This window comes from Stenella coeruleoalba, assembly GCF_951394435.1.
Source record: "Stenella coeruleoalba genome assembly, chromosome: 16".
Taxonomy (NCBI): Eukaryota; Metazoa; Chordata; class Mammalia; order Artiodactyla; family Delphinidae; genus Stenella; species Stenella coeruleoalba.
In genome coordinates this window covers 26,208,450-26,235,473 of record NC_137162.1, presented here as the reverse complement: position 1 = coordinate 26,235,473, position 27,024 = coordinate 26,208,450, and the positions used below count along the sequence as shown (strand labels likewise).

Here is a 27,024-nt window from a genome sequence, read left to right as displayed (position 1 = left end):
GTTTTGAGGAGACAATGTCAAGGTGACTAGCCTGTTGTTTTGCTTTGGTTTTGGTTTTAGTTCCCTGATAGATATGCTGAGTAGGTGGTTGGGACAAAGGTTTAAAATATAAAAGGACCAGTGTTTTCAAAAATCATTGTACTTTATTGCACAGCTCTGAATATACTAAAAAAAATAAACTGAATTGTACACTTTAAAGGGGTGAATTTATATGGCATGTGAATTGTATCTCAATAAAGCTTTTACCCAAAAAGTGCCATACCAAAAAAAAATCATCATATGATATGTGATCTTTTAATGGAAGGAGTTGGACTAAGAACTTTTCAAAATGGAGCTGTTGGCACTTAGGCAGGGTCCTGAGATCATCCCAACATGATAGATTATAGAGTATTAAATGACTTTTCTGAAGAGTTCTTGGAGTTCATCCATTAAGCAAATAACCATTCAGGTAATCATGACATAGACATTGGTAATTTTGGAAAGGAAGAGGATAAGGAGGATCATTTAGTCTAAAATAGTGATTCTCAACCAGGCAGTTTTGCCTCCCAGGGGAAATTGGGCAATATCTTGAGGCATTTTTGGTTGTCAACACTGGGGAGGGAAGTATGCTACTTGTATCTGGTGGGTAGATGCTACTTAACATCCTACAATGCACAGAATAGCCTTCCACAGCAAAGAATTATCTGGCTCAGACTATTATTAGTATTGAGGTTGAGAAATCCTGGTGTAAAAATTACACCTGTGTTTTCTTCTAAGAGTTTTATAATTTTAGCTTTTACATTTAGGTCTTTGATCCATTTTGAGTTAATTTTTGTATATGGTATAAGGTAGGGGTCCAACTTCATTCTTTTGCATGTGGATATCTAGTTGTCCCAGCATCATTTGTTAAAAAGACTGTTCTTTACCCATTGAATGGTCTTGGCATCCTTGTCAAAATCAATTGACCAGCGCTTCCCTGGTGGCGCAGTGGTTAAGAATCCGCCTGCCAATGCAGGGGACACGGGTTTGAGCCCTGGTCCGGGAAGATCGCACATGCCGTGGAGCAACTAAGCCTGTGTGCCGCAACTACTGAGCCTGCGCTCTAGAGCCTGTGAGCCACAACTACTGAAGCCTGCGTGCTTAGAGCCAGTGCTTCACAACAAGAGAAGCCACCACAATGAGAAGCCCGCGCACCACAACGAAGAGTAGCCCCCACTCGCCACAACTAGAGAAAGCCCATGTGCAGCAATAAAGACCCAATGCAGCCAAAAATAAATAAATAAAATTATTTTTTAAAAAAATCAATTGACCATACAAATCTATGGAGGTAGTAAAATGATCAGGAATTGCCAGGAGTTAGGGAGGAGGAAGGGATGAGTAATACGTGCTGCACAGACGATTTTAAGGGCAGTGAAACTAGTCTATGTTACTATAATGGTGGATACATGTCATTATACATTTGTCATAACTCATAGAAGGTACAACACCAAGAGTGAACCCTAATGTAAAACATGGACTTTGGTTGATAATGATGTGTCATTGCAGTTTCATCAGTTGTAACAAATGCACCAATCTGATGGGGGATGTTGATTGTGGGGGAGGCTCTGAAGGAGCGGGGCAGGGGATATATGGGAACTCTCGACTTCCTTCTCAGTTTTGCTGCAAACCTAAAACTGCTCTTAAAAATAAAGTCTCATTTTAAAAAAAATCAATTGACCATAAATGACCCTAGTATAAAATGACTGATATCTGTACAGATTTCTCCTAGAAAAGCCTTACATAGCTTCCCTGAGGTCTTAGATAGTCTTGATGACTGTATTACTTCAGAATAACGCAGGATGTTTCCATATGAACGTTGCTATACTTGAGTGAGAACGGACACCATTGTTGTGGTGTCGCTAAGCCTCCTCCTGTCATATATTCAGGCAGCTCACACTGTGCAGCCGCAGCATTCCCCAGGCTAAGGTGTGGCATTAAAACTGTAGAGGACCCTAATGATCATTTAATCCAACTCTCTACCAAGTACTCGGAATTCTGTCAGTAATGTATTGTTGTTTATGATACATTTTAATAGGCAGGGTGAGTACCCTTTCAGGACCTAGTTTTTTCAAAAATTTTCTTAGCTATTATTATCTGAATGCTTTATATACATTATTTCATTTAATTCTCAAACTGAGCCTATGAGGTAAGGATTTTATTTATTTTTATTTTAAATTGTATTTATTTTTGGCTGCGTTGGTCTTTGTTGCTGCACATGGGCTTTCTCTAGTTGTGGCGAGCGGGGGTACTCATCTTTGTGGTGTGAGGGCTTCTCATTGCGGTGGCTTCTCTTGTGGAGCACGGGCTCTAGGTGCATGAGCTGAGTAGTTGTGGCTCACAGGCTCTAGAGCGCAGGCGCAGTAGTTGTGGCGCACGGGCTTACTTGCTCCGTGGCATGTGGGATCTTCCCAGATCAGGGCTTGAACCCACGTCCCCTGCATTGGCAGGCGGATTCTTAACCACTACGCCACTAGGGAAGTCCAAGGGAAGGTTTTTAAAATCTCCATTTTACAGATGTGGAAACTGAGGCTTAGAGAAGTTTGCCATGGTTGCACCAGAGCTGAAATTTGAATCTAGGTCTTTTTGATTCCAAAGCTACTGTCTTTAGAAAGCATATAGTGAGGTTTCCATCTTCACATAAAATTGAGTTCTAATAGGAATAATAACTATAAAAATGTATTCAAACAGAAAAATGGTACATGAGACTTAAGTTTAAGCCAATATATACTTAGGGGGAAATCTAAACTATATTTAAGATTCATTGACCTTTTGTAGTCTGTATTCTGACCCAGAAAGGGAATGTAGACTGCTTTCTGAATACATTGGCTTCTTATTTGCTCCATAGCCAAAGTGGTCCTTACAATGGTGGGCCTCATCCTGCAGGATTTTAAAAACAAAATTTTAGCATGCCAACACCTTGAATATCATTTGTGGTTCTAGTTGCAGCATCTAAGAGATATATATATATATATATGAAAAAATATTCAGAGAAGGGTAAAATATAATGAAGAAAGGACTTCCAGATCTTGGAATATTGGAATTCAGGAACATAATCTTCAAATTAGAATTAGGTATAAGAGAAAGTTCTACCTTATGTGGTTGTTAGTAAATTTATAAAGTTTTATACAAGAAGTTGGTTCAAGAAGGATTGAGATCAGACATTCTGATCTGGGGTCTAGGAATGGGATTCAGGAGATTAACAGAACTCCTGAAATTATATGCAGACTTGTGTGTGTGTGCACGCACACACACACACACTTTTCTGGGGAGAAGATTGATATCTCATCAGAATCTCAAAGTGAGCTATTACATTCTAAATCTCCATGAACTTGGGCAAGTAACTTTAACTTTCTGTGCTTCATTTTCTTTCACGTGTAAGATGATGGAACTGTCCTGTGTTCACTAGTTTCCTTCCAACTCTGGTGTTAAGACTTCCTTTTCTCTATGAGTTTGCATTCTTGGTTCCACATGCCTAAGGAAGTGTTAGCTTTTAAACTTGGTCACCTTGGTGAAATAATATTAAGAGGTACCACTCTACTTCTAATTCTAGCCAATATTTGTCTCCTAGCTGTAGAAGTCGAAGTCCTTTCAACTGTTTCTCTCCTAAAGAATCATTTCACTATATATATATATATTTTTGCGTTATGCAGGCTTCTCACTGCTGTGGCCTCTCCCGTTGTGGAGCACAGGCTCCGGACGCGCAGTCTCGGCGGCCATAGCTCACGGGCCCAGCAGCTCCGCGGCATGTGGGATCTTCCCGGACCGGGGCACGAACCCGTGTCCCCTGCATCGGCAGGCAGACTCTCAACCACTGCGCCACCAGGGAAGCCCTCACTATATTTTTATTGAATGTCTTCTGTATGCCAGACACTTTTGGGTACTTTGTGGAATACAAAAATAACCACATTTTATGAGTTTCACATACTGTTCTGGACAGGTTAAGAGCATTCCTGCCAGAAGGATGGAGGTAGGACAATCCAGGGTTTGGGGAAGAGCAAGGAATCCGGTGGGAGAGAAGGGTGATAGGTAGGTAGGATTCATGTTATGGAGGGCCTTAACTGCCAACTGAGGAAAGCCACTAGGTATAGTGAAAAGAGACCTAACTGGAAATCTGAATACTTGAGATATAGACTGGGCTTTGTCATAATTGTGTATGATCTTGGGTAAGTGACTTAATCTCTCTTGACTTCACTTTCTTTACACATACACACACACTATGGGATAGGAAATGGGCTGGATGAGTGCTTGTTTCCTTATAGTTCTAAAATTCTGTGATTCTCCTTAATTCAGTTAGAAGTGGGAAATCGCTGAAGGTTTCTGAGCACAGTTTTTTCGTCAGCAGAATTACTGCTGTTTTGTTGCTTGGATACTCCTTTTTATTAATGCTGCTTCTTCACCGTTATGTAATTGCTCTAGAGGGACTGTCACTTTAGATAATTCTTCATGTAATCAAGTTGACCATCATTATCATTATTAGGTTATATTATCAAGAACATGGGAACTGGGGCTTCCTGGTGGCGCAGTGGTTAAGAATCTGCCTACCAATGCAAGGGACATGGGTTCGAGCCCTGCCCCGGGAAGATCCCACATGCCGCGGAGCAACTAAGCCCGTGTGCCACACACAACTACTGAGCCTGCGTTCAAGAGCCCGCAAGCCACAACTACTGAGCCCACGTGCCACAACTGCTGAAGCCCGTGCGCCTAGAGCCTGTGTTCCACAACAAGAGAAGCCACCTCAATGAGAAGCCCGCACACCGCAACTAGAGAAAGCTGGTGCACAGCAATGACAACCCAACACAGCCAAAAATAAAAACAAATAAATAAATTTAAAAAAAAGAACATGGGAACTACTAGGTGTCTGTTCATGAATCAGATCTGAAGCTAGTCTTGTTTCCTCATGTTGTCAGTTACTGACCTGAGAGTTGGATCATGTGTCCAGAGTGTGGGCAACAGGTAAGTGCTGACATTTTGATGGCCACATCATATGTCAGGGATCTGTGAGAGGGCCTGTGATGACCATGACGAGCCAGCCAACAATCTCCTTGCCATGGGCAAATGGGAGAAGTTACTAAGTTTAGCTGACATTAAGCTGTAAATTATTTGAAAGGTAGAAAAGGATTCTATTCAGAGGCTATCTAGAATTTCCATTTACTAATCAGGTCTGTGTCTGTAGGGGCTTCCATCCCAGGAAAAGTATTGCTTTCTTGTTCCTCTTTCCCCACACTTTGTCCCTTTTATATTGGGAAGATAATTTGCAGCTCTTATTGGGACCTGACACTTTAGTGCTTCCTACTATTCTTAGATTCCAAGGGCCTCAGGATGATAAAATCAGAGGTTGGAACTGCTGGTTAAAAATCGGCATATGAGCTTAGTTGGAGTTGAGTTTTATCCAGAGAATAATAGAGACATGCATGAAATAACAGTAAACTGATTTTTGAGAGGAATATTTCTAGCGATATTTACAAATCACCAAACCTGGCAAATAAAAAAGTCTCTATAAAAACTTGTATAAATCAATAAGAAAAAGGCAGATTTTGCAACAGAAAAATGGGCTAAAGACTTGAACAGACACCTCACAAAAGAGGATATCTCAGTAATCAGTAAACAAAAATAGGTGTTCATTAGTCATTAGAGGAATTCAAAGGCACTATGGAATACTACTACACATAGAGCAGAACGACTGAAATGAATTGGTATGGCAATACTCTGTGAGCCAGCAATTTCTTATCTAGAGATATACCCAGTAGAAATTCATACATATGTTCACCAAAAGATGTATACAGGAATGTTTATAGCAGCACTGTTCATAGAAGGCAAAAAAAGGGGGAGGGCTTCCCTGGTGGCGCAGTGGTTGAGAGTCCGTCTGCCAATGCAGGGGACACGGGTTTGTGCCCCGGTCCGGGAAGATCCCACATCGGCTGGGCCCGTGAGCCATGGCCGCTGAGCCTGCGCGTCCGGAGCCTGTGCTCCACAACGGGGGAGGCCACAGCAGTGAGAGGCACACGTACCACCAAAAAAAAAAAAAGGAGGGGGGGGAACTACCCAAATGTCTGTAGTAAGTAAAATGGATAAGTAAAATGTGGTATAGTCTCACAATGAAATATTATACGACAAGGAGAATTAGTGAACTACAGCATATGACAACATAGATTAATTTTTCCTTGAACAAAAGAAGCCAAACACAGAGGAGTTCATACTACATGTTACCACAAGCTTTGCATTGATTGTGCAGAGCAAATCAGTGGTATTAGATTTCAAGATAATGGTTACCTTTGGAGTCGTAACTGGAAGAAGTCATGATAGTGACTTCTGCATCCTGGTAATGTTCATGTCTTGATCTGGGTGCTGGTTATTTGGGTGATTAAGTTTGTGAAAATTCATTGAGCTTAATGATGTTATGTGCTTTAATTTAAAAATTTCCTAAAAGGGGAGGGAGAGCTTAAGTTTGTAGATGTTGAGCAGTCAGCCAGGCTCACTCACTACCTAAATAACTTGCTGTTACAAATTACTTAGAGCAGGATTCAAACTTTTGTCTCAGAAAAGTTATTAATTATGATTTGTCTTGGATCTTTAGAGTCATTTTAAAATAGTTGAGATAGTAAATGTTAAATTTATGGATGCAAGGGTATATTCTCTTTTGGTCATCAGTATTAATAAGATGGCCTTTGGGGAAATGAGTGTAATATAACTAAAATGAAATGGCAAGAAGAGGTCTACTCTTTCCCCTTATAATACTGAATTTTTCCCCTGTCAGAGTTAGTCTCCAGAAGTTGTAAGTGTGAAGCTTACTCTCTCTCCCTGGGCAGCTCAGTTTGTGAAATTTCTTACTTTTGCCTCAGTATCTTCATTTGTAAGTAAGATATTGCTTATCTACCTTCCATGGCTGATAAGCATATCTTGTCTACTGTATCTGTTCAGATTAGGCTCCTTTTTTGTTTTTTTGAGAATTTTTGGTCTTTCTAGTTATGATTTTTGTGTGTTCTTGTTTGTGGATCTGGAACTTGATTCATTATTAGTTGTGGAATGAAAGGCAAGACATATTTTGTTCTCCTGAATTTTCTCCCTATTCTAGATCTGCTGTCATCAGGCTTTAATCAGAAGCTAATTTAGTGATGCTGAGTTAGTCCTAGAAATTGCTTTCAATTCTGGTTTCAATTTATTCTGAGTTTCTGGGTTATCAAAAAAATCTCATTTTATGATTCTTGGTTTACATTTGTATAACTTAAGAAAATATGACCACCTGTATTTTAAATATATATAGGCTTCATGTCTTCTGTTGGGCTTAAAGAGCTGTGTTGGATATTGTGGAATTGGAAATAGGCCATATGGATAGTTGTGGGATTTAGGTGGATTTATAGTTGGTAGAAGTGGTGAATTGGAAAAGTGGTAGGGTGCACTTGTTTCTCATTCAGGGGTAGTCTATTCTGATTGTTTGATGTCAGTAAAAAGTGTCAGTAGGTCAAAAACGCAGAAGCATCTTGACAGAGTTGAAAAAGTTGTGCTTTGTGTTCTGTTGACCAAGAGGAGGTTATATTTTCAAACTAGCTTCCTGAGATGAAATTGAACTTGTATATCTGCCCTGCTTATTCTTCTTAGCCCTGATTTTAGCTTTTCAAATCTTTCCTATTAAATAAGATATGTTATATTAGCATTAAATATTTCAGAGTCTGCTATGCCTATATTGGTTGAGATTCTATTAATCTGTGTTAGATTTCTGGTCTCTGTTAGGTACCTCATTTCTATTACTGGCATCCCCTAGAATAGAGGCATGTGTACATGCTTGTATTCTGATGATCATAAGCACTAAGGTTTTTTTTCTGGGACTGTTAGAAAATTTTGCAGCAGCATTAACCTAGGAGAGATTTTGGGATTTGCAGGTAACTATGAGGGGTTGGTCAGTTTGTGGCTTCTACACCAAGACTGGTCTTTATCAGCCCTAAGCCACAGGGGTTTGAGCGGGGTTGAGGAGGGGGTTGATTTTCTATTTATTAGAGGTGACATGAGCAGTGGGGCAGCGGCAAAGAGGCCATGTTGCTCTTGCTAAATATACATCCCTGACAGTTGGATAATAGGTTCCAGGAAGTTCAGTGGAAAATTAAAACAAAGCAACATTTATAGCTGATTGAACTTGAAAAGCCATTTTGGTGTTGAATGGCAAATATGTAGACTTCAGCATTCCTGGAGCCTGATGCATCCCACTGGATGGCCCTGTTCCTGTGTACATGATGGCCTGGGGACTCAGCATTGTGCAGGGTGCTCTCCTTTAGAGAGTGCTTTGAGGAAAGAAAGTTTCCTGGTGCTTATAGAAGTCCCCTTCCCACAGACTTATGTAACATAGGTTCCTTATGTCTGGGGAGCATCTTTCCTCTGATGATTTGAGGACTTATTTGTTAGAAGGACAGGAATGTCTGGCAAGAGACAGAGGAGCTCTTAAGTGCTATAAATACTCCTGGTCACTCTGTATTGGGGCTGAAGCTCTAAGCAGATTGCTGTGGTGTATACACGTGATCTTAGCATGGTACCACTTCTGATTAATGTCCTTAGTTGTCTTAAGGCCACTTACTTGAGCCTTAATTTGGGCTGACTTAGCTATGAAGAAAGGGTTTTGTACTCCATGTGTGGGGTGGTTAATTTTCTTAGAACCAGGAGAGGGGCTGTAAGGGATAGGAAGATGAAGAAATGGTACAGGGAATATAGGTGGAGAGAGAGAATTGAGCCTTTTGCAACTATCAAGAAAAGTTGCTGCACATACCCATCTTTTTCTCCAGGATGATCTCATGCTGGTCTTCCTTCGTGTCTATCTTGTGGAGAACAAAACTGGGATGTCTGATGAAAGCTTATAAACTTTGGTTTGGTAAGAGTGATGAGAAAGCCCCTGTCACTTTACTCCATCAGTCCATTGGGAACTTTATGCTAACCAGCCTGGCTGTCAGGAAAACATGGATTGTGGATATGGGCATAATTTTCTCTTGTTCTCACTCAAGTGAACTAGTTGCCTTTGCTGGCTGTAGAATCAGCCATTCCTGTGCCTTGTGCATTTCCCCAAAGTTGAACTACTCTGGTAGAACTGAGAATTTATAGGTTCCCTAGCTTATCAGGGCATTTTCCCAACAAATGAGAGTTCTCTTCCCTTCCATCTTAACTGGAAAACAGAGACCTAGCCTTAACAATTCCCTCAGGTCCTCCTTTACTGAATGAAGAGCTTGAGTGGGCCCCGTTTTAGACATATCTCCTATAAGAATGGTGGAATGTTTACAAACTTAGAAAATGTTAAATCTCTCACTGCCCCCACTCTGCTGTGGGGTTGAGGCATAATGCACTTAATGGATCTTTTCCCTTCCCAACTGCAACCATGTCAGCTCTATGCTTATGTTGCTTAGCAAAACATTTATAAACTTTGGATAACCTGGCACCAGGCCCTCGGTTCACTTTTATTTTAATGCTTTTGAAGTTTAGCTTTTAGTTCAGTAACCTTTGTTGGTGCCTAACTATTCTAGTTAGCAGTCTCATCCATTACAGGGGAATCTTGGCAGCTGATCCACTGTTGTCTATGCAGTTTAAAGGGTCTTTAGTTGGAGTAAACCCATGCTTTTGGTGTTCCCAAACTGTGAAACTGTGATGCTGCAAGGTAGAAACAGCTGTTTCAGTTTGTCTTCTTCAGCAGAAACAACTCTGCTCATGAAATTCGCCTCCAGGTGTTTTCCTCAAGTGCCTGTAGAATCACTGAGGAAGAAACAGGTTTCCAGTGAATTGGATTTAATTGTGGCCTGTTGCTTTCTCTGTCTGCATCTCACATTGGCACCATTAGTTTGCTTTCTAAGCTACTTAAAGCAAAGATGTACCTTGTCCTGTAGAGATCCGAGGTTTGCCTAGGCTCATCTTCGTGGTCTCCTAGTGGTGAAATTAGGATCAAGGCACAAGAAAATGCTGGTTCCTATGGTGTTTTGTGGATATAGTTCCTCCTAGTGAGTGCTTACTTTGGCAGGACCAAGAAAGTAGTTCTGAATGTGCACTCCAGAGTCCCATGCAAGGGTAGCAATACTGTGGGGGCTAAATGAAGAGGAATTGTGCTGCTGGGCAAAGAAAAAATTTCATGACTTGAAAGCAGGCTCTTTGTATTGTGGAGGCCAGGTTATGTTCCCAACTTCAGGGAAGTGACACTACAACAAGAAGCTTCATGTTCTTCTGAGTACAGACAAGTCCAAACTGCAGTTAGTACTTTTCTTTTCCTGAAATAAGGAAGTGATTTACGAGGTGTGGGCCCTTATGTGAAAGAAAACAAAACCGGCTGCTGTGTGGGCCTGTAAAATTCTTGTGCCATCTCGGTGGTGTAGGTTACAGGAGGAGAAGATGGAGTGGGCTGGCTGGCCCTCCCTTGCTGGGGCTCAGCTGCCCCAAATACTTGTGATATTGTGGGTTATTTATGAGCTCTTCTGGGCTGGGATTCACTACCCCACACCCTGGTAGGTGAAGATTTGCAGGCAGAATGTAGAAGCCCTCATTAATCTTCCTGGTCTTGCTGAGGATTTCTTGCCGGCCGGAGCTCCTGTTGGTCAACGGACTGGCCTTCCCACTGAACTGCAGTGGCTCAGATTAATATTAATCCCTTTAATGCTGCAGTTCATGATATAGTCATTAGGTGACTTGGAACTAATCCTGTCCACCTAACTACTGTGATTTATTAAATACACATGGAGATCGAGTCTGAATACAGCCAGGCAGAATCAGCAGCGAATAAATACCTCTGTGTATCTGTATTAATGCTGGTTGATTGGGGCACAATTGCAGGCTGGGCTGGGGAGAAACAGAAGCAAAAGGAGGCTGAGCTCTCTAATCAACAGCACTTGCCCACCCCTAACCTTCAATTTAAGTGACAGAAACTCTAAAGATAAAGGCCCAAACTAAGGAGGAAGAAGTCCCTTAAACATGTCAGTTATTTTATTGACTTTCCTCCTATACTCTCTCTTCCTTTAAGGTTTTTTTGTTTTGTTTTGTTTTTTTGCTGTACGCGGGCCTCTCACTGCTGCGGCCTCCCCCCGATGCGGAGCACAGGCTCCGGAAGCGCAGGCCCAGTGGCCATGGCCCACGGGCCCAGCCGCTCCGCGGCACGTGGGATCCTCCCGGACCGGGGCACGAACCTGTGTCCCCTGCATCGGCAGGCAGACTCTCAACCACTGCGCCACCAGGGAAGCCCTTCCTTTAAGTTTTAAGAGTAATTATTCAGATAAAACTTTCTCTATGACTTAACTTGCTTAGATTCTTTGAGTTCTTAATTATTAGACACCCTAGGCAGGGCACTGGGTGCACTGACGCATCTTTCTCTCCTGGCTTCAGGGCTTACATTTTTCTTTTTGGAAGGGGCAAGGAGGTGGAGCAGCCACACCTGCCAGATAACAGTTCTCTTCTTTTATATCCTAGCCCAAGTTAGCAGAAGCGTAATTTCTTCTGTAAATAATTGAAGTTTATCATTTTCCTTTCTCAAACCTCCTTTTCTTCCCCCCTTTGCTCTTTTAGCAGAGATGGCATTAATATGAAAAACATCTACCTAGCTGGCTTCGTTTAATCAGGCAAGTCTGACATTTGTGAAACCTCTCATTAACATTTTCCCCAAAGAGCACAAAATGGCTTCTCTCCCATCTCCCCTCCCAGTACAGCCACCTCAAAGTTTAAGCTGCTTTCCACCTCCATTGGCAGGCTGTTCTCAGAGATGTTACTTCTCTAAACTCTCACTTTTGGCCAATGGCCACTGGTCACATACGGGGGGACCTTCTGTTCCAGGTGCTGCCCTAGTCCTTGTAAACATTACTTTTCACCAGTTTTTCCTGGAAATGACAAGAAATCTTTGATAGGAAAATTGGGATATGGAGTTCATTAGTACTCCCCCATGACCTTTTTCAACTAAATCAAAAACATTGGTTGAGCACTATGTTCATGAACCCTCTCTGCCTTCCAGGAGCTTACAGACTACCATTAGCTATTCCATAAGCTGGAATATGGTATACTAAAGCAACAGCACTCTAGAAGTACCAAGAAGGAAGAGATTAAATTCTGATAGCAAGAAATTAAGGATAGTTATTTTTGCTGAAATCAAGAAAGTACTGAGAGAGCCAGGCCTAAACTCTTGGGAAGATCTTGGTTTTGTTACTGCCATCAAAGTGGAGACCTGTATACCCTGAGTCAATGGATAAGAACTAACCCAGAATATGAATCTTGACACATCATGGTGGCAATAATGCTTCCTACTTTTATTGCAAGTTGGGCAGTGGTAATCCTCTTTATTGTTTGTACTCAATTTTCTTTGCCATTCCCTTTATCTACTTTATTTCAAAGTGAGATACCAATTCATATACAAATGAGGACAATAGTCTCTTGTCAGTTACCTCTATGTTTAGATCACACTCATTTTTTTTTAAAGTAAATTTATTTATTTATTTTGGCTGCGTTGGGTTTTCATTGCTGGGCACCGGCTTTTTCTAGTTGTGGCTAGCAGGGGCCACTTTTCGTTGCAGTGTGCAGGCTTCTCATTGCGGTGGCTTCTCTTGTTGTGGAGCATGGGCCCTAGGCACGCAGGCTTCAGTAGTTGTGGCACGCAGGCTCAGTAGTTGTAGCTTGCGGGCTCTAGAGCGCAGGGTCAGTAGTTTTGACACATGGGCTTAGTTGCTCCACAGCATGTGGGATCTTCCCGGACCAGGGCTCAAACCCATGTCCCCTGCATTGGCAGGCGGATTCTTAACCACTGTGCCACCAGGGAAGTCCCTAGATCATACTCTTGAGAGGCTCTACCTCTTTGTTTTTCGACTGAGTATAGTTTAGGTGAGGACACAGACTGCTTATATTTCTGGTAATTTCAGTTATCCTCTTCCCCTTCCCCTTTCTTCATACTCTGTCTCATCCAGTATTAGTGACTATTCAACAAGCATTAGGAACAGAACCACCATTTAGGTCCTATGTGAGCTACAGATTTAAAACTGTACCTCAGTTAACAAGTAGGAACACTTGCCATGCCTGATAATTAGAAGTCATAGTCATTAATTTCAGAGCTGTATGGTCATTTTCATTTAGGTAGATAGACAGAAAAGCTAATAAGTTAAGACCTAGAAAATTTGGAGTTTGGCTATGATCATACAGCTAGTGTAGTCTATAGTCTGTAGTCTATAGTCTATAAGTCTATAGGTTATTAATCTTTGTATCTCCAAAGTCTAACATAGGGCCAGGCCTGTGGGAGATGCAAACTAGTATTTATTGAAGGAGAGGGTGAGGGACTTGGGTCCAGAAAGACTAGTATTGTTTCAGTGATCTTATAAGTGCCAAGTTTTTATGATTATTTTTAATTTTCTAAAAACAGAATATTATAGTAAAAAATAATTCTTAGGATACATGAACAACAAAATATTCATATTAAGTTTTGGGTAAGTGTCAGTTTCACTAAAACTTAGTGATAGTATTTCATTAGACTCCTGTGATTTAGGCTGCCTAGTTCTCCCTTTTTTTGAGCTAGCTTTAAAATTTTTTAAAAATAATATTCAATAATTATGTAATAATATACTATTCCATGTAGAAAACATTGGAAAATACAGGGGAGTATGAGATGGAAATAAAAACCACCCATAGCCCAAAACCACCCATAGCCCAATCACCTAGAAATAACTTTTTTTTTTTAATGCGCACACACATGCAGTAACACCCTTTAGCAAAATTCGAATCATATTCTATATATTTCTGCCTTTTCCTTTTTTCTGTTATCCTATATTATGGGCATTTTCCCACATTATTACACATTCTTCAAAAATAAGATCTAATGATATTCACTGTATGAATGTTTCAGAATTTTTATTTAAAGTTCGCTGTCATTGGGGGACTTCCCTGGTAGCGCAGTGGTTAAGAATCCGCCTGTCAATGCAGGGGACACGGGTTCGAACCCTGGTCCAGGAAGATCCCACATGCTGCGGAGCAACTAAGCCTGTGGGCCACAACTACTGAAGCCTGTGCGCCTAGAGCCCATGCTCCGTGATTAGAGAAGCCACCACAATGAGAAGCCTGTGCACCACAATGAAGAGGAGCACCTGCTCGCCACAACTAGAGAAGGCCTGCACGCAGCAATGAGACCCAACGCAGCCAAAAATAAATTTATTTAAAAAAAAAATGAAGTTCCCTGTCATTGGTTATTTAGACTATTTTCAGTTTTCAGTATTATAAGCAGTGTAGTATAAATTTCTTTGTACAAAATTCTTGGCCTATCACTCTTATTTCCTTATAATAGATTTCCTTTATTATTTTTATTTCTATTTAGGTAACACATAGTTTTAGAAAGTCAAATAGTTGGAGTTCCCAGGTGGCATAGTGGTTAGGATTCCAGGCTTTCACTGCCGTGGCCTAGGTTCAGTTCCTGGTAGGGGAACTGAGATCCCACAAGCCGCCTGGCACAGCCAAAAAAGAAAAAAAAAAAAAAAGTCAGTGCTGCAAGGCATATAACTCCCCCACACCAACAACTTTTAAGGTCCCCTCCCTAAATTATTTTAGCTGTTTGTTCAGGTATCTACTTTTATATTTCTAAGTAATATGCTGATACTTTTTTGGGTTTTTTTTTTTTTTTTTTTTTTTTTTTGCGGTACACGGGCCTCTCACTGTTGTGGCCTCTCCCGCTGCGGAGCACAGGCTCCGGACGCGCAGGCTCAGCGGCCATGGCTCACGGGCCCAGCCGCTCCGCGGCATGTGGGATCTTCCCAGACCGGGGCATGAACCCGTGTCCCCTGCATCGGCAGGCGGACTCTCAACCACTGCGCCACCAGGGAAGCCCTGCTGATACTTTTTTAAAAAAATAGATTTTTAACATTTGAACCAATATCTGTTGACTTCCTACTCCTAGATGTAGAGATAACACTTTTGCAGTACTACTTGATACTCAATTTCCTTTCCTCCATCCTCCCAATATAGTTCTGTCTCCAATTGGTTAAATCAATATTCAGTCTTTACCTTACTAAGATATTAAGTATTATTCACTACCAAGTCGAGTATTACTCCCTTTTTGAAAAATATGCTCAGTTTTCTATGTTAGTATTACTATTTCTTCTCAAGCTCTACAGTACAGTTTTTAAAACTCTTTGAATACTATTTTCCCACATGATCAAACACACAGTTCTTCTACTCCATTTTTATCTCTTCCTAGAGAATCTTTCTCAGTGCCTGCTAGCCTCTTCTTCCGTTCTGCATTGGTTGCTCTTTAGGCATTAGGCACAACTGTCAACCTGGAACTTCTCTTCACTTTTCTCTGGACTCCTTTTTTCTGGATCCCATGTCCATTTCTTTTTTGGTTTACTTTCTCGTTTTGGTTCAAAAATTCTCCAAAGTCTCCTAGAAAAAGATACCTGGGATATAAACTTTTTTTAGACTGTATATCTGAAACTATTTATATTCTGTACTGACACTTGAGTGAAGGTCTGACAGGACATAGAATTCTAGTTTGGAAATTATTTTCTTTCAGAATATGGTGGCTTTGCTCCTTTTTTTCTATTTTTGGTTTTTTTTTTTTTTTAATTGAAGTGTAGTTGCTTTACAGTGTTGTGTTAGTTTCTGCTGTACAACAAAGTGAGTCAGCTATATGTATACATATATCCCCTCCCACTTGGACTTCCCTCCCACCGCACCCCCACATCCCACCCATCCAGGTCATCACAGAGCACCAAGCTGAGCTGCCTGTGCTATACAGCAGGTTCCAACTAGGTATCAATTTTACGCACAGTAGTGTGTATATGAAATCCTAATCTCCCAATTCGTCCCACCCCCGCTTTCCCCCACCCCATGTCCACACGTCTGTTCTCTATGTCTGTGTCTCTATTCCTGCCCTGCAAATAGGTTCATCTGTAGCATTTTTCTAGATTCCACATATATGCGTTAATATACGATATTTTTTTCTTTCTGACTTACTTCACTCTGTATGACAGACTCTAGGTCCATCCACATCTCTACAAATGACCCAATTTCGTTCCTTTTTCTGGCTGAGTAATATTCCATTGTATATATGTACCACATCTTTATCCGTTCATCTGTCGATGGACATTTAGGTTGCTTCCATGTCCTGGCTATTGTAAATAGTGCTGCAGTGAACATTGGGGTACATGTGTTTTTTTGAATTATGGTTTTCTCAGGGTATATGCCCAGTAGTGGGAGTGCTGGGTCATATGGTAGTTCTATTTTTAGTTTTTTAAGGAACCTCCATACTGTTCTCCATAGTGGCTGTACCAATTTACATTCCCACCAACAGTGCAGGAGGGTTCCCTTTTCTCCACACTCTCTCCAGCATTTATTGTTAGCTTTTTTGATGATGGTCATTCTGACTGGTGTGAGGTGATACCTCATTTTGGTTTGATTTGCATTTCTCTAATGATAGTGGTGTTGAGCATCTTTTCATGTGTTTGTTGGCCACCTGTATGTCTTCTTTGGAGAAATGTGTATTTAGATCTTCCACCCGTTTTTTGATTGCGTTGTTTGTTTTTTTTTTGATATTGAGCTGCCAGAGCTGTTTGTATATTTTGGAGGTTAATTCTTTGTCTGTTGCTTCGTTTGCAAATATTTTCTCCCATTCTGAGGGTTGTCTTTTCATCTTGTTCATGGTTTCCTTTGCTGTGCAAAAGCTTTTAAGTTTAATTAGGTCCATTTGTTTTTTTGTTTTTATTTTCATTACTCTAGGGGGTGAGTCAAAAAAGATCTTGCTGTGATTGATGTCAGAGTGTTCTTCCTTTGTTTTCCTCTAAGGGTTTTGTAGTGTTCAGTCTTACATTTAGGTCTTTAATCCATCTTGAGTTTGTTTTTGTGTATGGTGTTAGGGAGTGTTCTAATTTCATTCTTTTACATGTAGCTGTCCAGTTTTCCCAGCACCACTTCTTGAAGAGACTGTCTTTTCTCCATTGTGTATTCTTGCCTACTTTGTCACAGATTAGGTGACCATAGGTGCGTGGGTTTATCTCTGGGCTTTCTATCCTGTACCATTGATCTATATTTCTGTTTTTGTGCCAGTACCATACTGTCTTGATTACTGTAGCTTTGTAGTATAGCCTGAAGTCAGGGAGCCTGATTCCTCCATCTCCGTTTTTCTTTCTCAAGATTGATTGCCTATTAATGGTCTTTTGTGCTTCCAAGCAAATTGTAAATTTTTTTGTTCTAATTCTGTGAAAAATGTCATTGGTAATTTGATAGGGATTACATTGATAGGGATTACATTGCTTTGGGTAGTAGAGTCATTTTCACAATATAGATTCTTCCAATCCAAGAACATGGTATATCTCTCCATCTGTTTGTGTCATCTTTGATTTCTTTCATCAGTGTCTTGTAGCTTTTGGAGTACAGGTCTTTTACCTCCTTAGGTAGGTTTATTCCTAGGTATTTTATTCTTTTTGTTGCAGTGGTGAATGGGATTGTTTCCTTAATTTCTTTCTGATCTTTCATTTTTAGAATATAGGAATGCAAGAGATTTCTGTGCATTAGTTTTGTATACTGCAACTTTACCAAATTCATTGATTAGCTCTAGTAGTTTTCTGGTGGAATCTTTAGGATTTTCTATGTATAGTATCATGTCATCTGCAGACAGTGACAGTTTTACTTCTTCTTTTCCAATTTGTATTCCTTTTATTTCTTTTTCTTCTCTGATTGCTGTGGCTAGGACTTCCAAAACTATGTTGAATAATAGTGCAACATAGAGAGAGAGAGACATCCTTGTCTTATTCCTGATCTTAGAGGAAATGCTTTCAGTTTTTCACCGTTGAGAATGATGTTTGCTGTGGTTTGTCATATATGGCCTTTATTATGTTGAGGTAGGTTCCCTCTATGCCCATATTCTGGAGAGTTTTTATCATAAATGGGTGTTCAATTTTGTCAAAAGCTTTTTCTGCATCTATTGAGGTGATCATATGTTTTTTATTCTTTAATTTGTTAATATGGTGTATCACACTGATATGCATATATTGAAGAATCCTTGCATCCCTGGGATAAATCCCACTTGATCGTGGTCTATGATCCTTTTAATGTGTTCTTGGATTTGGTTTGCTAGTATTTTGTTGAGGATTTTTGCATCTATGTTCATCAGTGATATTGGCCTGTAATTTTCTTTTTTCTGTCTTTTTTTTTTTTGTGACATCTTTGACTGCTTTTGGTATCAGGGTGATGGTGGCCTCATAGAATGTGTTTGGGAGTGTTGCTCCCTCTGCAGTTTTTTGGAAGAGTTTGACAAGGATAGGTGTTAGCTCTTCTCTAAATGTTTAATGGAATTTGCCTGTGAAGCCTTCTGGTCCTGGACTTCTGTTTGTTGGAAGATTTTTAATTACAGTTTCAATTTCATTACTTGTGATTGGTCTGTTTATATCTTCTATTTCTTCCTGGTTCAGTTTTGGAAGGTTGTACCTTTCTAAGAATTTGTCCATTTCTTCCAGGTTGTCCATTTTATTGGTATATAGTTGTTGTAGTAGTGTCTTATGGTCCTTCGTATTTCTGCAGTGTCAGTTGTAATTTCTCCTTTTTTCATTTCTAATTTTATTGATTTGAATCCTCCCTTTTTTTCTTGATGAGTCTGGCTAAAGTTTTATCAATTTTGTTTATCTTCTCAAAGAACCAACTTTTAGTTTATTGATCTTTGCTATTATTTTCTTTGTTTCTGTTTCATTTATTTCTGCTCTGATCTTTATGATTTCTTTCCTTCTTTTCATTTTGGGTTTGGCTTGTTCTTTTTTCTCTGGTTCCTTTAGGTATAAGGTTAGATTGTTTACTTGAGATTTTTCTTGTTTCTTGAGGGGAGATTGAATTGCTTTAAACTTCCCTCTTAGAACTGCTTTTGCTGCATCTCATAGGTTTGCAGCAAAACCACCATAGGGTGGTGTGTTTTCATTGTCATTTGTTTCTATGTATTTTTTGATTTCCTCTTTGATTTCTTCAATGATCTCTTGGTTATTTAGTAACTTATTGTTTAGCCTCCATGTCTTTGTGTTTTTTACATTTTTTTTCCTGTATTGGTTTCTAATCTCATAGCATAGTGGTCAGAAAAGATGCTTGACATGATTTCAATTTTCTTTTATTTACTGAGGCTTGATTTGTGAACCAATATGTGATCTGTCCTGGAGAATGTTCCGTGTGCACTTGAGAAGAAAGTGTGCTCTGCCACTTTCAGGTGGAATGTCCTGTAAATATCAATTAACTCTATCTGCTCTCCTGTGTCATTTAAAGCTTGTGTTTCCTTGTTTATTTTCTGGCTGGATGATCTGTCCATTGGTGTAAGTGGGGTGTTAAAGTCCCCCACTATTATTATGTTACTGTTGGTTTTCCCTTTTATGGCTGTTAGCATTTGGTTTATGTATTGAGGTGCTCCTATGTTGGGTACATAAATATTTATAATTGTTATAATTTCTTCTTGGATTGGTCCCTTGATCATGATGTAGTGTCTTTCCTTGTCTCTTGTAACATTCTTTATTTTAAAGCCTGTTTTATCTGATATGAGTATTGCTGCTCCAGCTTTCTTTTGATTTTCATTTGCATGGAATATCTTTTTCTATCCCCTCACTTTCAGTTTGTATGTGTCCATAAGTCTGAAGTGGGTCTCTTTTTTTTAAAAATTTATTTATTTAATTTATTTATTTTTGGCTGTGTTGGGTCTTTGTTGCTGTGTGCGGGCTTTCTCTTGTTGCAGTGAGTGGGGGCTACTCTTCGTTGCGGTGCATGGGCTTCTCATTGCGGTGGCTTCTCTTGTCACCTAGCACGGGCTCTAGGTGCACGGGCTTCAGTAGTTGCAGCATGTGGGCTCAGTAGTTGTGGCTCGTGGGCTCTAGAGCACAGGCCCTGCAGTTGCGGCACAAGGGCTTAGTTGCTCCGCGGCATGTGGGATCTTCCCGGACCAGGGCTCGAACCGGTGTCCCCTGCACTGGCAGGCAGATTCTCAACCCACTGCGCCAAGGGAAGCTGAAGTGGGTCTCTTGTAGACAGCATATATACTGGTCTTGTTTTCATATCCATTCAGCCAGTATATGTCTTTGGTTGGAGCATTTAATCCATTTACATTCAAGATAATTATCAATATGTATGTTCCTATAACCACTCTCTTAATTGTTTTGGGTTTGTTTTTGTGGTTCTTTTTCTTTTGTGTTTCCCACCTAGATAAGTTCCTTTAGCATTTGTTGTAAAGGTGGTTTGGTGGTGCTGAGTAACTTTTGCTTGTCTGTAAAGCTTTTTATTTCTCCATTGAATCTGAATGAGATCCTTGCTGAGTAGAGTAATCTTTATTGTAGGTTTTCCCTTTCATCACTTTAAATATATCCTGCCACTCCCTTCTGGCCTGCAGAGTTTCTGCTGAAAAATCAGCTGATAACCTTTTGTGGATCCCCTTGTATGTTATTTGTTGCTTTTCCCTTGCTGCTTTTAATATTTTTTCTTTGAATTTAATTTTTGTTTGATTAATATGTGTCTCTGTGTGTTTCTCCCTGGTTTTATTCTATATGGGACTCTCTGTGCTTCCTGGACCTGGGTGGCTATTTCCTTTCCCATGTCAGGGAAGTTTTTGACCATGATCTCTTTAACTATTTTCTCAGGCCCTTTCTCTTTCTCTTCTTCTTCTGGGACTCCTATAATTCGAATGTTGGTGCGTTTAATGTTGTCCCAGAGGTCTCTGAGACTGTTGTCATTTCTTTTCATTCTTTTTTCTTTATTCTGCTCCTCAGCAGTTATTTCCACCAATGTATCTTCCAGCTCACTTATTTGTTCTTCTGCCTCATTTATTCTGCTTTTGATTTCTTCTAGTGTATTTTTCATTTCAGTTATTGTGTTGTTCATCACTGTTTGTTCTTTGGTTCTTCTAGGTCCTTGTTAAACATTTCTTGTATTTTCTTGCTCCATGCCTCCATTCTGTTTCCAAGGTTTTGGATCATCTTTACTATCATTACTCTGAATTCTTTTTCAGGTAGGTTGCCTATTTCCTCTTCATTTATTTGGTCTTGTAGGTTTTTACCTTGTGTCTGTAAGGTATTTTTTTCTCATCTCATTGTTTTTGATGGGTGGGGCTATGTTCCTATCTTGCTGGTTGTTTGGCCTGAGGCATCCAGCACTAGAATTTGCAGGCATGAGGGGCTTCCCTGGTGGCACAGTGGTTGAGAGTCTGCCTGCCGATGCAGGGGACACAGGTTCGTGCCCCGGTCCGGGAAGATCCCACACGCTGTGGAGCAGCTGGGCCCGTGAGCCATGGCCGCTGAGTCTGCGCGTCTGGAGCCTGCGCGTCTGGAGCCTGTGCTCCGCAACGGGAGAGGCCACAACAGTGAGAGGCTTGGGTACTGCAAAAAAAAAAAAAAAAAAAAAAAATTCCCTGGGACCTTAGGTTCTCTGTTAGTCCAACGGTTTGGACTCAACACTCCCACCACGGGAGCTCAGGCCTGATCCCTCGCCTGGGAACCAAGACCCCACAAGCCACACAGTATGGCAAAAAAAAAAAAAAAAAAAAAGGCAACAAACAAAAAGGAGCAGAACAATAACAAAGAATAAAAAATAAAATAAGATTAGAAAAATAAAAAATATGTTAGAAAAAATAAAAATGAAATAACAACAAAGCAAAACAGAGCCACAACAGCAAAAAAAAAAAAAAAAAAAAAAAAGCTGGAAAAGGCCCTGGCCTGGGGTTTTGTGGGGAGCTTAGACTTACGGCCCAGAGGGGGCCCCAGAAGGCAGAGTTCCAGGCCTGGGGTCCGAGCAGGATAGGAGAGATGCTGGCCTCATTCCCCCCTGATTCCCCGATCCCCTGAAGGTCTCTCCCCATCCCTGCTGATTCCCTCGCCATGAGTGGGCCCCTCTGAGCATGGGAGCTCCTCCTCTCCCCCGTTTGCCCCTCAGGGGCACCAGTCCCATCCTGCCTCCATGTTTCCTCCCCCCCCCTTCCCCCACAGCGTCATACCCGGGCGTGTGGGGAATCCTCCCGTCCTCTTAGGTGTCCGAGGTCCCACTCCAGCACCTAGTAGGTGCCCTGGTTGCAAGGAGACACGAACTCCGTGTCCTTCTACTCCGCCATTTGAACTCCATCCCCGCTTTGCTTGTTTGTCTCCTCATTTCCAGTGTTGCTCTTGAGTAGTCTGATGCCATATTGATTCTCAGTCCTTTGTGTTTGAACTGGAACGTTTTTGCAATCTCTTTGTTCTAGTGTTCTAAAACACTTGATGTGGATGTCTTTCTATTCATTGTGTTAGGTTCTTAGTGAGGGTCCTTTTGATCTAGGAAAATCGTATCATTTGGGAGATGATCTTATATTAGTTCTTCAGTGATTTCCTCTTCTTCCATTTCTTTCTGTTCTTCCCTCCTTTTTTCTCACCCTCCACCTCGTGCTTCCATTTCAGAGCTTGTTTCTCATTGGTGCTTCCCCCTAAAGGCACTTGGTATTCAGCCTTTTCAGCTCTACTTCCATTTCCTTTTCTTCTGCTAAGAATATGTTGATGAATCTTATAACTACTTACCTTTCCCTTCATATAAGGTCACTTTATTCTACCTATTATATGTTTCAGTTTTTATATTTAACTCTTGAACAGTCTTTAGCACCTGGCTTCATAATACTTATGCGAACCCTAATGTCTTTCTGTTCCGCTACTCAGGAAACCCCATGAAGGTGTTTCTATTATTTAGCCCAGTGACTGCCACACAGTTGGTGCTCATAAATATTTGTTCAGTGAATTAATTATTGTCTTCCTTTAATCAGATAGAATTTATTTTGTCAAGTGGAGTGAAACAGGAATTTAACTTTTACTCTCTGATAATTAACCATGTGTTACAGGACCATTTACTGAATATTCTTTTATCATATATCATGTACTACATATTGTCCTACCTATTCTTTTGCTAGTATTATACTTGCTTATATGTTATAGCTTTATAATTCACTTTAAAATGATACTGCATGTTTTCTGTCATTAGTTGTTTTAAAAAATATTCTGGCTATCCTTATCTGGTTATTCTTTCACATGAAGTGCAGGGTCACTTACTCAAGTTCTTTAAAAAATTCCCATTGGGATTTTGATTTAAAACTGTAAATTAATATGGGGAGGGACTTCCCTAGTGGCACAGTGGTTAAGAATCCACCTGCCAATGCAGGGGACATGGGTTTGAGCCCTGGTCCGGGAAGATCCCACATGCCGCAGAGCAACTAAGCCCGTGCACCATAACTACTGAGCCTGCGCTGTAGAGCTTGCGAGCCACAACTACTGAAGCCCACGCGCCAAGAGCCCAAGCTCTACAACAAGAGAAGCCACTGCAAGGCGAAGCCCGCCCACCACAACGAAGAGTAGCCTCCACTCGCTGCAACTAGAGAAAGCCCACACAGCAATGAAGACCCAATGCAGCCCAAAATAAATAAATAAATTAATTAATTTAAAAAATAACAATATGGAGAGACTTGACATTTTTATAGTATATTTGGCCTCCCTATCCAGGAACATGTTTTGTCTTCCACATTTATTCAAGACTTCTTTTGTGACTCTAGTAAAATTTGTAGGTTCTTCTTTCCCCCATTTATGTAAATTTCTTAAGTTTATTCTTAGGTATTTTTTATTTTCAATTGCTAGTGGAATGAGATTTCCCCCCAGTATAAATTCCTTTTAGCTAAAACTGGCTGGATTTTCCTTATTTCTGCAATAGTTTATGTTATATACCCAGGACAAAAGAACTACTAGCTTCATTTTTAACAAAAGCCAGCTGTTTCAGTTATCTGTTGCTATATTACAGACCACTCCAAAACTTCATGGCTTAAAGCAACAACCATTTTATTATATCTCATAATTCCATGGGTTGACTAGGGCTCAGCTGGGCAGTTCTTCTAATGGTCTCACTTGGGGTCTCTCCTGAGGTTGCATCAGCTATGACTGTAGCTTGGATGTTTGGTGCCACGTGGCTTCCTTTGACATGATGCCTCAGTCTCCAGGGCTTTCCCTCATGACTTCTCTCTCTTTCACAGTAGCTTAGACTTTGTACAGTACATGGCAGTTCAGATCACCAAAATGGAAGAAATAGAAACTTCAAAGCCTTTTTAGTGCCTGGGCACAGAAGTCCCAGATTGTCACTTCCCCTGCATTGATTGAAGGGTAACAGACATAAGCTCTACCTCTTGATTGGAGGAAGGGCATGTGAGGGGTGGCATTGTATGGGACTATCTTTGGAGATTATCATAATGGCATTTGTTCACTTGTCCTTACCTTTCTTTTCTTCCTTCTTTTATACCAAGTAGCTACCCTAGGCTCTTAACTTTCCCACAAGTATCTTATATCCAGTCAACGTCCAGTACCAAATAACTATACCCATTGTGATTTGGTACTGGAAGTAGGAATCTGGTTGAAGGGGGTAGCAGAGGGAAAAAAATTGTTTCCACCTTCCCATTTGCTCTCCTGGGTGAGGCATAACTCTCATGGACAGAAATTCAGTGTTCACTTGAGCATGAAATACCAGATAAGGGGACAGATGTAAATTGGCCTTGTTCTCCTGAATTCTGCCTGCTCTTCAGGAAGAACAGCCTCCCCAGCAGAAGTCCAACCCCTTTCTTCATTATGGCCTATCATAAGAGCTCCCTCCTGTGCTAGTCCAAGTAGAAGTGAGAAAGTATTTTTCCTTTTCTTTTTTCACACAGTACTTCTTCCTACCCTGGGTTTACTAACCTCTGGCTTAAATATGCACCAAGCAAAGATGTATAGTCTTCCTCCCTTCCTCCCCCTCAGCTTAGTCTGAAGGAAGGCAGCAGGTGACAGAATGAATAAAGAATGGGGTCGGGGTGAGGGGGAAGGAATCTTTTCTCATACAGTATGGATGTTGCTCAACAGAATGGGTGTGAAATTTAGTCAGAGCCACAGCATGTGTTTCAATTTTCCAGGGTATTTCCTCTTCCTAACTGTAGGTTTAACCCTTTCTTCTGTATAGTGCCAAGGGCTATGTGAGATGTGTGAAATGTGTTATTTACAAGAAGGAGAAAGTGATAGGGCCCCTTGGAGATGCAGGATCTCCAACTTATTTCCTGCCAAATGGTTGTGGAAAAAAGCATAACTTTTGGAGCTGAATAGACCTGGGTTCAAATCCCATCTCTACCATTGGGTTGTCTTGGCAGTTACTTGACCTGTTTGAACCTCCATTTCTCATCTGTAAAATGGAGATTAAAAACTTGTCTTACAGGGTTGTTGTGAGGATTAAACAAGATGATGTATGCAAGGAGTCTAGTACAATGCATACCTTGCATATAAGAGGCACTTGATATATGTTTGTTTTCTTCTTAAATCTTCCCACTGGATTTTGAGGATACCTACTCTTCTTTTATCCTGTGCCACCTTGGGTTTGCCGCGTAAGCATCACCTCACATGCTAACCGTAAACTGTTCTCTTTGAGTCTAACTCTGTGTGTTAGAGGGGAGAAATCATTTCACATGAAATGCAGAATCCCTCTGGGGCGTCCTCATTAAAATAAAGGATGAGTCTCTATAACAATGCTGAGAAGGATTACAAGGCTTGCCTTCCCCATCTGATCCTGGAGGTCATATGAACTTATAAGAGTATTAAAATCATACAGTGGCAGAGCTAAAGTGAAACATAGAGGTCATCCAGGCCCATTTTATTGAGAGGGATCTGTGGCTTAGAGGTCATGTCTTGTGTAAGGCGTCATGACAGAGTGGTGACATTTCTGGAACTAGAGCTCTGACTTGTCTATTACTATGGTTATAATGTAATGTTTTTTTAAGACTGTCTGAATGGCTTTTTGTTCGTTTTGGGGGTTTTTTTGGCTGCACCCTCGCAGCCTGCGCGATCTTAGTTCCCCAACCAGGGATTGAACCCATGTCCCCTGCAGTGGAAGCACGGAACCTTAATCACTGGACCACCAAGGAAGTCCCTGAATTTTAAGTACTGAGGGCCTAACTTTGGTTACATGTGAACTTTCTTCTAAGTTGAACCTTGATTATACTTTTAGCAATGGGGAAGTAAACACTGTTGAAGACATTTCAGTGACACCCCTTTGGGGAACAACAGGGCCCCATTAAGGGCATATCAGTTACCACCTGAAAATCTCTTCTTTCCCAAAAGGTTGCCCAAGGGTTACTGAGGTGGCAGCTCAGCTGGCTGTTGAGCCTCTGCTCCCAGAATGGTGAGTTGGGAAGCAAATTTGTTTCTTCTCTTCTATATCTTCATTCTCCTAAATAATGCCAAGTAGGAGAGGCTGACCCCAGACCCCCTCAGTTCTCTTTTTTTTTAATTGAGATATAATTAACATACAGTGAAATACACAGACCTTAAATGTTCAGTTGATAAATTTTGATGATTGTGTAAATTCAGTAACCACCTTAAAAAAAAAAGATATAGAACATTTTCATCACCCCAGAAAGTTTCCTCATGCCCCATTTAAGTTAACCCACACACACATACACAAAACCACTTTCTGTGTTCTATTACCATGCATTAGTTTTGGTTTTGGATTTCCTATAAATGGAATCATATAGGATATTCTCTTTTTTTTCCTAGCTTCTTCTTTCACTTAGCATGTTTTTGGAATTCATCCATGTTGTTGCATGTATCACTGGGTTTTTTGGTTTTGATTCATTCTGTTTTACTGAGTAATATTGAATTGTATGGCAAACCATAAGAGAATTTACTCATTTTCTTACTGAAGAACATTTGGAGTGTTTCCAGTTTTTGTCTGTTATGAATAGGCTGCTATAAACATAATACACGTCTATTTGTGAACGTATATTTTAGTTTCTCTTGGATAAATACTTGAGTGAAATTGCTGGATCATAGCATAGATGTGTGTTTAACTTTAAAAGAAACATTTCTTCAAAGTGGCTATAACCCCCCCACCAGTCTATCTTTTCCTCCTTTTGGGGGGGCTAGGCTCTTTAAATTGACGATTTGGCAGGAGAAGAGAACCCACATCATCAGGGTCCCTGCTGCCAGAGCACAGTGGCCTGAATCGGACACTTAAAAGGCTGAAACAGGTGTTTGAAACCCTACTCCAGCCTCCCTATTTGATGCCAGC

The 27,024-nt window shown here is 40.7% G+C and overlaps 1 protein-coding gene across 7 annotated transcripts in view; it reads left to right on the top strand.

Moving 5' to 3' along the window:
• The window catches only part of GBF1 (golgi brefeldin A resistant guanine nucleotide exchange factor 1), a 122,191-nt gene that overhangs the window by 51,188 nt on the left and 43,979 nt on the right, over positions 1-27,024 (top strand). For 2 of the 7 annotated variants that reach the window (XM_079899564.1, XM_079899563.1), the window contains exon 2: positions 26,076-26,136. The exons of the other annotated variants lie outside the window; for them this stretch is intronic. The gene's annotated coding sequence lies outside the window, so the exon portion shown is untranslated. The remainder of the gene's footprint in view (positions 1-26,075; positions 26,137-27,024) is intronic. 7 annotated transcript variants of the gene reach the window in all.